The 14964-nt window shown below is 39.7% G+C and overlaps 1 long non-coding RNA gene across 1 annotated transcript; it reads right to left on the bottom strand.

The window, feature by feature from the left end:
- Positions 1-2519: 2519 nt before the first annotated feature.
- On the bottom strand, positions 2520-6064 carry LOC134183855 (uncharacterized). The gene is made up of 4 exons (XR_009970603.1): positions 5973-6064; positions 5542-5664; positions 4803-4901; positions 2520-2621 (listed from the first exon to the last, which is right to left on the bottom strand). It is a non-coding gene; the product is annotated as an uncharacterized LOC134183855 (long non-coding RNA).
- Positions 6065-14964: the final 8900 nt, after the last annotated feature.

Below are 14964 nucleotides of genomic sequence, written 5' to 3'. Positions count from 1 at the left end.
GCCAGTATAGGGTGCTGTGGGTAAGTGCTGGCACGATGGGTGCTGGTGAGGTGAGGCAATAGTTATTAACATCCACACACGTAGTCCGTGATGGCAGAACCAGATAGCACTTTTGAGATGCAGAGGAGAGACATAATTACCATGGAAAAGCATCAAACAAGCATTGGAGATCACGGTAGTCTAGCACGTGGAAGAATATCATATACAGTAGCATTGCCTCAACACTGAACATTCTTTGAAGCAGTCGTTTGATCCCGCATTTGCTGCATGACGGCAAACACCAGAGTATACATGCACCCTGGTCAACTTTGGCATATACCGGCATGCAGCAAATGTGAGTTTATTATAGTAGTATTTATAACCTGTTTACACGAGCATTTGTAACCGGGCCAAGATGGTCAGCACGGAGTGGCTCGTATTTGAAAGGTTGTGTGAACGTGAGCTGAGCCGTGCTGGAATGGCCCACCTTAAACAGCAGTGTCAGCATGGCTTGGCTCAGCTAACATTCACCATGTGAACAGTTACCAAGCCAAACTGTAGTCTCACATAGCCAGACTTCTCCCCCTCATCATACTTTGACAGGGCTCGAAAAATAGGTCGTCAAGTCATCATTTGACGAGTTAAATTTTACAACTGACGACTAACGTTCTAGTCTAGGTCTTCAAATGACAACTACAGGAGACCAACGCTAGTTTGTAATGGCTTTCTCGGTATGCAGGCGGATAACTGTATGTACTGAAACATGCGCCGATTTGATGCTCACATTCTGACATTTGTCGTACAATGACATGTACGCGTAGTATGTACTGACAGCAGTGCACCTAGCCTCAAATTTCCAGATAGGAGAGCACGCAAAAGCGCGCGAACTCTAGTCTGGACAAAAACAAAACTAAAATGATTTCGGAAGTACTTATCAAAAGCAATGCTAAATGGTAGTCTAACAGCGTAGGATCGTTTTACCTAGATCAACGTATCATTTGTAAATGCCATGAGATCTCACAAACAAAGAAGAGACGTCTGCCGTGCTTACGATGATATCTTGGTGGACGTCATGAAACGGCAACTCTTTGATTCTTCGGAAGACCGCTAGCTAGTCTAACCGCTCGACTGGCAAGACTACCACTCGACCAGTTGTCAAAGGTGATGGTCTAGCAATGCTGCTGTGCATGTCCTGTGACCGCAAGCTTGAAAATATCGAAGAACTGAAGCTGAAACTAAAAGTTAGATGTGAGCTTGCACCAGAGTCTTCATCACGGTTCTGGCGTGCACTTAGCCGCCCACGAGGATTTACCCGAGCGCAGTCAGTGTTAGTGCACTTAGCATAACCAATTACTGCTAAAACAATCAGAATTTACAACCGACATTCCAGTTGTAAGGAGCTGATTGGCTTAAAAGGCTATTTCCGAAATTATTTTAGTATCGACTTGGACCAGACTAGAGTTTGTGCGCTTCACGCTGTCTCTGGTCTACAAGTTCGAGGCTATAGCGCGCCGTATGTTGACAAACTGCTCATATCCCGGATAATGAAACTGGCCGTTCAAAAGCCATCTCAGGATTCCGACAAAACTAAGGCATGAGTTTGTTACAAGGGAGCAGTAGACACAATGGTAAATCCTGTAGGTCAAAATAGGAAGATATGATTTTAGTAGCAAGAAACGGACAACTTTCGCAATGTGATATGTGGAAGTCTGGTTGAAACACCGTCCTATTTTGGCAAAGAAAGGTGGTATGCATTTAATTGCTAATTCAATTAGCTTTCACTATTGTCTTCCTTGCCTCAGTGAAGCTGTCTAGCTCTGTAAAATCTAGCACATCGTATCCATTGGCTTAGCGGTAATGTGTCAATTACATGCCATTGTGGGAATACTGCGCTGTATGCTTGCACTGCACTGAATTCTAGAAGGCCGTACAAAATGGCGGCATACCACTAAACACCATGATTGATATCAACATGATGGCCTAGACTAAAAATTTGACAACTTAAAATTTTTGAAAACTCGTCACATGACCACAACTAGTTGAACCGATTTTTCAAGCCCTGTTTTAGCAATACAACCAATATTCTCGACATATTTACAAGAAAGAATGCAAGCAGATTATAGTCTATCCATGGTCAAGGAAAGGTATCCATAGCTTAGCAAGTGACACACCCACTACGTCAGATTAACTAAACACTGTGCGAACAAGGGAATGGCTCAACTCAGCTCGGTATAAAAGGAACTCATGTAGATAGGCTATTAGATGCCAGTTAGAAAAATTTAGAGTGATGACTGCATGATAGAATTTTAGGTAAAGCCTGGTTCGCAATTCACCTCACGTCGTCTCGCGTCAAAGGAAGTCGTTTCCAATGCGACGCGATGTGTTGGATAGGATTTTTCCTACTCCAGCGCATTGCGTCGGAAATGGCCTCCTTTGACGCAAGACGACTCGACGCGAGGCGTATTGTGAACCAGGCTCAAGAGTTGTATCATTTCTCAATTGACCAAATAAACGCAAATACTATTGTATACAAGTACACTCACAATAGTCCTTGCTTCTTTGTCACATCCGGATGACAATAATCTCTCCACAATAAACAAATGATCATTCCAACAAGCATAATGCAGAGCTGTCCATCCATCCTACCATTGATAAGTGACATCACATGTTATTATCAGTGAGAACATTATGAATACATGCATCTACAAGTATGAACACCAACTGACTATAAAAGTAGCACATTAACCTCACATCTAACTTACCTCTGTCCTTAATCAAACACAATTCCACAAAGTAACCTCAATACTCTAATCCTTTAACTGTTAGACAAGCAAACACTTTCATTGGTAGCCACATACGACATTTTCTATGTGTAATTTAATATTCATCTAAAGTAAATCTAGTAAAATCAAGTCGTCACTAAACCAGTTTTTGTCAAACTTGCTTTCAATACAGTAAGCACATTTGCCATACAATTTTATCACACCCTCCTGTTCAGCATCAACAAACAAACAAACAAACACAGGTGAACATGCAATGCAAATACTGTTACAGTAGACTACTAAATAGTACTATGTATGCTACAAAAACACTTAGAAATTTCCCAAATTAATGTTTGTACTCATCTACAGGAGCGGCACTTCTACATATTTCTATGTATCCTACATAATATGACACTCGTCAGTCCCTCTAATTCATAGAATGTTCCTACATAAACTTGCTAGTACAAAATTTCTTGGAAATCAGAAATAGCATATCTACTAAACTGTGTTGCAAAAATTTTGTGTTGATTTATAAGTGGATGCTAGAACTATAATATGTGTAGATCTCATACATTGTCATTGTCATCATCGTCACCACCGCAACCACTACTACCATAATCATCGTGTCATTTTCATTGAGTACACTGCAGTTTTGTGCACTTTCAACAAGCTCATTACAAACGACAGGTGTGGTTTACATTGCAGTGTGTATGTGGCATAGTACACAGCCAACCGACGTGTTCTTCCAAAGTGTGGCAGCTCAGCATGCCGCAACTTAATTACACATCACAGTCTAACACTCGTATGTGTCGTACAAACCCCTTACATCATCCATCCCTATTAACTGCATGAAAACACCTATTATTACATTCTTGTGTCTACTGCTGCACAACAACTCAATGATCATGGTTTGCTAATATAAACAGTGAAAGTACATCTTGCCAATAACATTCTATCGAGTACAAAAAGCTCGAGTAGTTGCACTGTAATACAATCTATTGTATTATCCATAACACAACATATAAACAAGAAATAAGTGAAATAACACACTCAACAGTTACTGCTTCATGTATTTTCCTAACCCCTTCAAACATGCGTCCTCACAAACTTAGCCCCGCCCCAAAGAGGTGAGGTCAAAGTTGGTGATGTAGGTGATGTTGTATGCTGACCCTAACCCTAATTGGAGCTCACAAAGACACTAAATTTGGACAATACACTGTGTGTGAGTTCCCACTATAGGCATCCGGGATTTGCGTTGTCGTTTTTCATTCACATGCACGCACTCCTACTGTCTTGTCTGCCATCATTGTAGTATGATTATCTATCTATCTAACACAGGCATTCAGAAAGGTGTTTGCAAGTGTGAAGTTGAAGGGCCAGCAGCGCATCTATAGCTTTGCTTCATTAATTTTTATTTACGTTTATTAGGTTATCTAAGCCCTTCCTACAAAGAACCCCCAAAGAGTCATAACTTGATATCTATGACTCTATTTTAACGTGTTGTCCAGTTCACTACACTTGCAAAGAACCTCTCCACCTAAAGGTTGTGAAGTTCATGTTACAATAACTTTACTGTTCAAGTTAATTTAGTACAATAAGTGTCTCTACCAAATACTCAAATGGTACACCAATGTTTGAAATTCCAGTAATAATATTGTGAAGCCCAACACACATTAGTAGTCACAAGTCATTCGCATTCATTCTTCTTTTTCTCTCTCACTCATCCACTAACACTCGTCTGTCTTCTATTCTCTGCAGTTAATTGTTACTGTTACAACACTTTCACAAATATTCTCTCTCGTTGATCATTGTTTCGTTGTAACCTACATGCATTGGCTTTATTGCTCTTTCTAATCAAACTAGCACAACTCACTCAACTACATCAACTAATAAACCAAGTGACAATCATTCCAGCCTTAGAACTACACCAATTCTCATACAACACAACACAGTCTACCTTCTTCAACGAACACAGTGTTGCTACTGTATGTAACACTCATTTACATCATTTCTCAATTCACAAAATCAAAACGCAATACTGTCACAAGCAAACACACTCACATTATTCACTGAGCCTTTCTCACATCCGAATGACAATAATCTCTCTACAATAGACAAATGACCATTCCGACAAGCAAGATGCAGAGCTGTCCATCCACCCTACCATTGATAAGAGACATCACAAGTTCAGTGAGTACATTATGAATACATGCATCTACAAGTATAACCACCAACTGACTATAAAAATAGCACATCAACTTCACATCCAACTCACATCTGTCCTTCATTAAATTAACCAAAAACAATTCCTCACAATACAATGTAACCTCATTACACTGAACATTTGACATCACAAAAGGCAAACAACCAGACCAGCAGCCACGTGAGTAGATAGTCTAACTGTCCACAATCAGAAATCTGTCAATTAAAGGTGGTGGGTAACACTACAGTAGTGGGAAGGTGGGCAAACAGATTGCCATGGAAACTACATCAATCATATTAACATTGCTAAACAACAAATCTCATCTTTTCAGTTAAAAATAACTCACTAACAACCCACTCTCATAATATTTTTTTATAATTTCACCAAAATATCAAAACTATCTATTCATTCTAACTGTGACTGTTAGCACCTTTCTGTAGCATATACATTCAACTGTTCAATTGGACAAGCAGAAATACAATGAGCATCCATTAATATTTCTATTCATTTTAACCACAGGAAAGAGATGCCATTACCATTACTAACTAAACTCATTTATTTAAACACAACAAACTGCATTAAAATTTGCAGTCTTACCACATCCTCATGGTAGTTCATGTTTACTTGTTGTTGTAGCAGTAAGTCTACCAAGTCAATCGATGAATCAGCACATGCTACTTGCAACGCTGATGGAAGACCATACACACCACCATACCATCTCTACGAAATACACAATTAATTACTAAAGTCAATGATGTTTGTCCAGTGTACGTAGGTCACGTGACATGTGTAAAGGGCGTGATATTAGAACAACAACGACAGCAAAACAACGACGTAGCTAGGAGCGCACGAGACGAAACGATCAATTCATTCACTAAAACCGGTCGAGAGAAAATGAGGCGGCACTTCCAACCAACGCCACCTCAACGTAAATGATCGTCACTTTCTCATACATTTCCTCATTTACCAACGTCGAACCCAATCTCTCTAGTCTACAAACTAGATCTGTAAATTTAATCAATTCTTACCCACTCTCTTGCTAATACGTTCACATCTGCTCCTTCCTTGAGAGCTACAGATGCTTTCTTTACATCCTTTGCACACACGGCATCAAAAAGAGCTTCACTGGAAGCCTCTGTATCCATACGAACGCTGCGTAAAACCTTCGTTCAGTCTTTGCGCATGCGCAAAATACGTATTTGTATAACGTTTGTAATTAATAATTAATGAGCATCAAGCTACATGCTATCCTCATATAAACCATAAAGATACAGATACTGCACTGGTATTACTGTATCTTGTTGGAATGAACTAGAATATAGGAAGGTAGTTGGAATGTTATTTGCAGAAGTAAATAAATTAAATAAACAAAAATAGATAAATAAATGATTTTAATAATTTTTTTGTTATTTTCAACATTCACTGAGTGGTCAGCTAGTTAATTAATATTTACAAATCAACATTCAATAAACATTTATTTTAATTAATTTGTATCCATAATGCACACGAGTCATTATTTGTTGTGAAAGCATCAATGTGTGTCATTCTTCTGTTACACAAATGTGTCACACTCATGGACAACTATTTCCAGTAACAGAGACTGCATGCTGCTCTAGAGAAAGCCACTTATAGCCTCTCTATTTAGTAATCCCAACCATAGAAACTGTTGTCGACAATACAGTCTAAGCTATATTTCTTTTCTCTCTATTGTTTATGATATAGAATTAGAATCTCTAGACTTTCTTGATGTCACTTCTGGTCTGCAGCGTGCTTGGGAAACCAGCAGAAAAAGCTTGAATTCTGCTAGCAGTTCATCTCTAGAGTAGAGACGATCAGAAAAATATACTCTACGAATACGACAGTTGGCATGAAGTTGGTCTCAAAGAGTTTCAAGTATATAGATTGTCCCATATGCCCTCCATGTAAGTTAAACTAGAAAGACAACTGCAAATTAGATCAAAATATATTGCAATACCGTACTTGATTTTGGTCAAGTCTCAAACCATGCAGTATTTAACTATAATCTTGCTTCTGTCTGAGAGCTTTTCATGTCTCTTACTGCCTTAGCTATATAGACCACTTGTTGACCGCAAATCTATATCTACGTCTATACATATATAAAGACAAGATCCAGAATGTTTGCACGCCTACTACTTTATCACGCTTGCTTGGCTCATTGTTGTTCAAATTCTCCAGACGTGCCTACAGAATGAAAATGAACGTAACGATGTCAGTTTGATAGGTGGGTCCCGGTCCCCTTTCAGTGATTGACCCTCGAGAGATAAAGCTCTCTATTCTGTCCGACATCAATTACATATCCCAATGCTTTACATAATACTTTAAAAAATGCTGTAACCACGCTGTATGCATCACGCTGTATGCATCACGCTGTATGCATGTCTTAAAGGCTTGCAAAACAATGCAATAAATAAGGATATGTCTTCTGTGCGCAAAGCATCTCACCTTGCAACTATGAATACAAAACCAATGTTAAGAGATCAGCTCAACGAGGTATTTGGAGACTTTCAACACGCCGTGCAACAAGCGACGCAACAAACGGACGATTTGATTGCAGGTAGAATGGAGCCTGCTCAGATAGAAGACCCAAGATTTCGAGGTGATCTCTCGTAGACTTAATTAATGAATAAAATGTGGCCAAAAACTTTGATTGCGTACATGGCTCCACTCTTCAGTTCAAGTAAAACCCTAAATTACATTGTGAATAGCTTTACTAGTTTCTCGGCTTTGTTGCTAGATGTGAGCGTTTCATTTACCTATACCGCTAGAACTGAAAGTTCAGTTTCACAGACTGCCCCATTTTTGGTGCCTAGCACACCTATGGTTACACCTAGACCTTTGTTGTTAACACAATTGATATATTGATATTGTTGGTATGTCAATACGTTAAGTCGGAAGCATTGCAATCAAAAGGGGCGTGGGTAGATAATGACCCTAGTTGTCTATATCTGTCAAAAACTACAATGCACACTAAATCTTTACTAAACACACGCACGCACGCACACACGCACACACACACATACACACAAACTCACTCACACACACACACACACACACACACACACACACACACACACACACACACACACACACACACACACACACACACACAAATAAACTAGACAAAGTAACCAGTGATCGCAATCTGTAGTTAATGTTTATGACTATCCACTAACAGCTGAAGTCTCCCTTAGGAACACACCTGCTATAAATTTGCATCTGGATAGCAATTTCCTTCAATTGTCTGCATACTCAGAACTGTGTGGTTTCCAAACTCAACCAAACTCGTCTTTGGATCTTTTGGCAGCTGATCTAGCTAATCTCCTCTCTGATTACATGCATTTACAAAATGTTTTAGCGCCAGATGAGTCAATCATCTTGACGCTCAATCCTCCTAAATAGCCGTTTCTGTCGTATCCGGTCTTCTTTCTTCTCTCCAAATCATCTATTCTATAACAATGTCCTTGTGTCGTATGTGAGATAAAAGTCCAGCGACATTGTAGCTGATGTGTTGGAAGAGAGAGAGAACTGGTGGTATAGTAAGCCAGTTGCTGTATACTGCCTTTACGGCGTTTTCTCTTGACTAAATCAAAGTCAGTGACACATAATTGTTTGCAAAATAAGTTCTACGTCATCCTACTCAAATATATATCACATGCCTCCTTCCTCAAACCCATATCAAAAGCGTTTGAACAACCAATTCACAAGTAGCTCATTAATTGCCTCTCTCCATTCTTCTAACATGGCTTGAGCGCGCAAAAATGGCTCTGTATTTATCCGTGATAACGTCCGTTCTCTTTGTAGGAAACATATCTGCTAAAAGACGGGCCTGTTCTTCTTTTTTTCTGGTAATTTCTGAAAACAGGAATCTTTCTGGTAACTAGGAATACTTGCTAAATCCGGTCAGACAGCGATTTATTCATGCTAAAAGCAGCTCTATTCTACCTACAACCGACCACGAAGTTGCTTCCACTTCTGTATTAGTGGGGAGAAGTTGTAGCGATATTCCTACTATGCAGAAAGCTAGTGTCGCGTGGTCACGTGTACTGAGAGTTATCTAGAAGCTTGATTGCCGGACTGGTGGAAGCAACTTCGTGTTCGTTTGTAGGTAGAATAGAGCTGCTTTTAGCATGAATATATCACTGTCTGACCGGATTTAGCACGTATTCCTAGTTACCAAAAAGATTCCTGTTTTGCAGAAATTATACCAGAAAAAAGATGAACAGGGCCCCCGAATTCTTGCCATCTGTGAAATACTTCATCGGCAACTTTCACTAACAGCCTAATTAAGACTAAACGTGTCATCAAGATTGGACATTAATTTTGACTGCTGACACACTCCAGATGTTAAAGTTGACTCACTTAATTAATTGAATCAGCAGATTCACTTTCTGAAATAGAACAAGAGATGTTTTAATTACACCATTTCAGACATTATACTAGTCATAGCTACAGTAGAAAATCCTCATATTCATTACATGCTACTACTCAACTGTCACAGTGAAACACCAACAAAAAGACAACTAACTCGCTCGTTGTTCGTTCATCTTGCTGTCGTCTATAACTTCCAGTTTCAATGTCTATGATAACATCAATTATATACTAACCATCAACATCACAAATGATCATATTTACCTAAACTTTCTCTTGAGTCACTAAAGCAGATATCTAGAGTGGAAAATTGCTCTCGTGACACACTTCTGGTTTATCAAACCCCGTTGAGATGAACAATTTATCAATGCACACCAAACAATCATCATCTATTGATTGGGCATCTTCAACTTTACTTGAGGAAAGATTAACACATGCAGTAAACTTGAAGCCATCCAATTCTCGTTTCTTCGTCTCCTTGAGCTGATGAATAAGAAACCGACGAATGATACTACATTGATGTTTCAGCTCATCAAGAGAAAACACTTGACGAGGAGAACATAGTGTAGCAATAATGTAATGCAGTTCATGGTAAACCAGTTCCAGATCAGAGTCAAGATAATCATCCACAATGAAAGACAGCATGACCTCGTTTCAGTTTGGGACGAGAATGGGCATATTCAGTGGCACAACGAAATACCAAGCAAAAGTAGATCGGCTCGAGAGTTGTGTCGAACCCATCAGGACGAAATAGGAGAGAGGAAGGAAATTGAGTGGAGCCGGCCAGCTGTTGCAATGCCAACTTGTTATCATACCTCTGTTTCAGCAAGCAAGAAACAAAGAACGACTGTCCAACCTTCAGAACAGCCTTCAGCATCTCCGATAATGTGATCATACGACAGATATGTATTGTGATTGATATATACAGCTACAATTTGATATAGTTGCCACTGTAATTGTAGAGTGTCAGACCCTGTATTTTGTCTACTGTCGAAGTCACAAAGCAAACAAAAACTATAGCGAAAACAAGAGAAAACCAAGAATGCAAATCCAATGGAAACAATTTAATTTGTCTCTCCAGGATCAACGCAAAATTTTATCCAAACGGCAAAGTCAACGTATATTATGTGAGTGGACACACCAATCACGTACTCGCCAAATCTATCCAAAATGCACTACAGACCGAACAAAATTTCAAGGGTGCATGTATTCTTTTATTCATACATGGCTGCCAAAAGCAGCCAGCTTCATTGATTATTTCAAGACACACTACAGCTACAGGCCAGGTAGTACAATCTGTTGATGCAAATGGTATGACTGCTAAATATTGTTGACTGTTACAGAGGTGTGGGCAATGGCATTCAGAGATTACGATCATGTCGACACAGACACAAGCATATGGTTGTAGAAAAGTAAGTACTATTTAACATCACAGTAAAGCAAAACCAGAACTCTTTATTTCAGAACCGCTGTATGTATGTACTTGTAACAATAGAAATAAAGATAATTTAGGAATATGGGACATAAATTCATGCCACTCTATTTGAGACAGTTGTACCTAATCCTATACTTCTGTTATCTGTCTAGCCACTCCATAGCCAAACAGAACTGATTTCAGGATGTAACTGGATAAGCTAGAGCTGGCGAACTGACACTGCCGAGCCAATATATTATAACCAAATATTGTTGACTGTTACAACTATGGAAGTGTATTTGGATAGATTTACTTGCAACACTTACAGTGTTGAAATTGCTAAATTGCTATCTTGTCAACAATGATCAACCAAGGCTTATAGAACCCTCAGTTCAATGCACTTGACCATATATATATATATATATATATATATATATATATACACACACACTCATATATAATGAACTTGAACTTGACCAATTATTGTAGATTACAATGTACCTCGACTATCAAGGAACACTCGATGGTCACTAAAACATCACGCTTGATTTCACAGTAGCTGATGTATACTGTTTCTTTCTTGCAGTTTCCACAGCAAACTGAAGAGACATCCCTCTTATTTGGCAAACATCTCTAATAGACAAATAGATCATTTGGTCAATGTTCTTCTAAAAATGGAAGAAGACCAATACCTTGATGTACAGAAAAAACAATGCTGGCATACACTCAATCCTAGGACAAAACAAGAAGAGACACGACATGACCGAGGGAATTCTGATCAGTGATGCAGATGTGGAGGTACATAAATGCAAATAAGCTAAGTTTACACACCCATTATAAACTGAATATCACACATACACACAGGAACTTGAAGGACATATCTGGAATGTACAATCTCAATCAAAGGCTCAAACCATTTACCACGTTAAACAGCTTCACCCATGTTGTCCCAACTGCAGTTGTGCATCTTTCACATGTGCTATCTGCGGCTGCTGTCGGCACATGTTTCAGTGTAGCTGCATGCTATGACTTTGCAACAGGGCACCTATGCAAACATATCCACAAAGTGTGTGCATGCAAAACATTGTCCAACTGCTTGTATGGCAACATTACCAGATGCAAGTGCCAATGAAACTGATGACAAATAGAGGTCTAGCTCATCTCAAAGTTGTGAGACATCACTAGAAGGGTTGAAGGTATATAGCACTACATTATGACAGGCAGCAAAAACAATGCCATGTCTACTAAACACACTGACTGATTAAATTCATGTCTACTGTCTGCTAAACAATTAAACTCATACAGGTACCTACAGAACTAGTAAATGTAAGATGTCATTAGTCCACAAGAACTGTACAATGCAAATGTCTGACAAGGGTCTAGACTACAGACATCAAATGATCAACATTCTACATCACGATCAAGGAGGCACACAAACAGACAGACAGACAGACAGACTGACTGACTGACTGACATACGAACATACTGATAATATGTGGTAGTAATTGATCGCCTCTGGCAGGAAAAGCAGCAGCCACAGCTGCAAAGTTATCTCTTGCAAAATCTTTATGTCACACCATATGCCAAAGACTAGATAGTGGAAGTTTCAATACTGTGTACTTGCCAACTGTCCTATCACATCTAAAACAAGCTGAGCTGATAAGCAGGCTTCACCAACACACATCAACAACAAAGTATGAAAAGAAAAGGACCTGGCCAAAAAATGAAAAGCAGCCCAAACAGTTCTACCGGGTTTCGAGTAAACCAGGTCGCAAAAGGAAGGCAGAAATACTGAGGTATCATTTGTATACATAAACCAATTAAAACATCTGCTCAATTTGTATTGCCTACATCAGAGCTCCAAACCCGCATGAAGCAAAACGGTTATGTGAAACAACATTGGAAAAGACTGCTGTATGTTTGTGTTAGCATGAGCTCTTCATTTTACAACATAGTGAACATGTTACAGGATGCAGAAAACTCATCTAAGCAAATTCTTGATGCGATTGTAAGAGACAAGGCACATTGTATTGCATATTGTAGTCACTGCCATCGAGTAACCAATCACTCATTTTATAGGTTACCGACCACACATAAGTCTTTCGTGCACCTTTTGATGCTACAGTAAGTTAGCTGTATTCATCTGGTACCAACAACATTACTTATTGCAATAATGAGATAAAACAAACAGCCACTATTACATAATTTCGTAGCTACTGTTTTGCAGGTTAATGACAATTCAACTAAGGTTACTGACACCTCAACTAGGCAGACCAATAATGTCATTACCCCTGGTAGACATCATGTAGCTACACTAGCTACACTGCATACCAGGTGCAAGGGTCAAAGTTGGCAAGGGACAGAAAATCAACCGGTTGACTCCTAAGATGTGAGAAGAGATGAATTCTCGGTGTGCTTACAACCAACTCTGAAGTCATTAACAGAGAACGTTGTAATTGGTTTCAGACTGCAATATAAGGAAAGCCATTGAACATCTTATCATACTAGCAACAGAGGTTGACCAGACATGCTTACTGGAGTTCATGAGTTTATGCATATCATTATGAATAAATAGTAGCATTATCGTATAATATAACGTCAATTAGTTAACTTGGTTTGACATATGGGAGACAAATCCAACATCAAATATTATCTGTTTGCTGTTGTTGACTGTTATTTTAATGTTGATAATGATGATGGTGTTTGTGGTGGTCAATGACAATCAGCCATAAACACGCGGTGATAATGATGGTGCCGCCAATGACAATTGATAACAATTTTACTTTACCACTTCAGCTCATACTCAATAGTTGGACTTCACACGTGAATGGACCAATTACCTCATCAAGAAGCCCCAGTCTTCTGGTCAATAAGACTAATTAATGGATCCCTAAAACCTGTGTTTTAACTAATTCTACTGGTCACATATGTCTGACCTAAGCAATTTGTTGTCAGTCATGAAGTACAACTGGTCGATCAATATCTGAGAACTAACCATTATATTCCATTGTATATAACAATTATATTATATTCTTAATTATTATAATAATTAAGAATATCTGGACAGACTCATGCAGTGTTGCTACGAGATCATGTCAGATCAAAAGGTTTTCCTTGTATTCCACTCTGGTGGTGGTAGTGGTTGTGTGCGTGCGTGCGTGTGTGTTTGTTTGTTGTGTGTGTGTGTGTGTGTGTGTGTGTGTGTGTGTGTGTGTGTGTGCGTGTGTGCGTGCGTGTGTGTATGTGTGCATGTGTGTGTGTGTGTGTGTGTGTGTGTGTGTGTGTGTGTGTGTGTGTGTGTGTGTGTGTGCGCGTGCATGTGTGTGTGTGTGTGTGTGTGTGTGTGTGTGTGTGTGTGTGTGTGCGCGTGCGTGTGTGTATGTGTGCATGTGTGTGTGTGTGTGTGTGTGTGTGTGTGTGTGTGTGTGTGTGTGTGTGTGTGTGTGTGTGTGTGCGCGCGCGTGCATGTGTGTGTGTGTGTGTGTGTGTGTGTGTGTGTGTGCGTGCGTGCGTGTGTGTATGTGTGCATGTGTGTGTGTGTGTGTGTGTGTGTGTGTGTGTGTGTGTGTGTGTGCGCGTGCATGTGTGTGTGTGTGTGTGTGTGTGTGTGTGTGTGTGTGTGTGTGTGTGTGTGTGTGTGTGCGCGTGCATGTGTGTGTGTGTGTGTGTGTGTGTGTGTGTGTGTGTGTGTGTGTGTGTGTGTGTGTGTGTGTGTGTGTGTGTGTGTGTGTGTGTGTGTGTGTGTGGTCTGCACCACTTACTCAAGTAAAGACAGAAAATGGATGGATGGATGGATCGAGTGTGGTGTAAGCCGCTGCGTACAAAATGTCTGTACACATAATGTATGTCTATAGTGTCTTCTGGGTTACACCCATCCACTGTAACTCTCAACAAGTCAAACAGTGACAGTAATTCATGTGTACACAGAACCACACAGGGTAGGACAAATACTACAGCTAGAATGTGGTAGACTGTAAAGACATATCATGTACATTACATGTCTACATACTGTGCATACTGTACGTACATTAGTCAATTTCAACGTTCTGTCGCTCCCATGACGACTAGATTACGGATAGATCGAGCTACGATTTCAGCTACGGAACTGAAAACAAGACGACATGCAACTGTCAATTTCCTTCTGCACATTCTGCAGGGCTACACAATAACGCGCGTGTACACACACGAGTTTACCACCTTCTCTAGAGAGAACGCAA

Source organism: Corticium candelabrum, chromosome 8, assembly GCF_963422355.1.
Source record: "Corticium candelabrum chromosome 8, ooCorCand1.1, whole genome shotgun sequence".
Lineage (NCBI taxonomy): Eukaryota > Metazoa > Porifera > Homoscleromorpha > Homosclerophorida > Plakinidae > Corticium > Corticium candelabrum.
The sequence above is the reverse complement of the archived record's forward strand: the minus strand, read 5'-3'. Positions and strand labels throughout refer to the sequence as shown.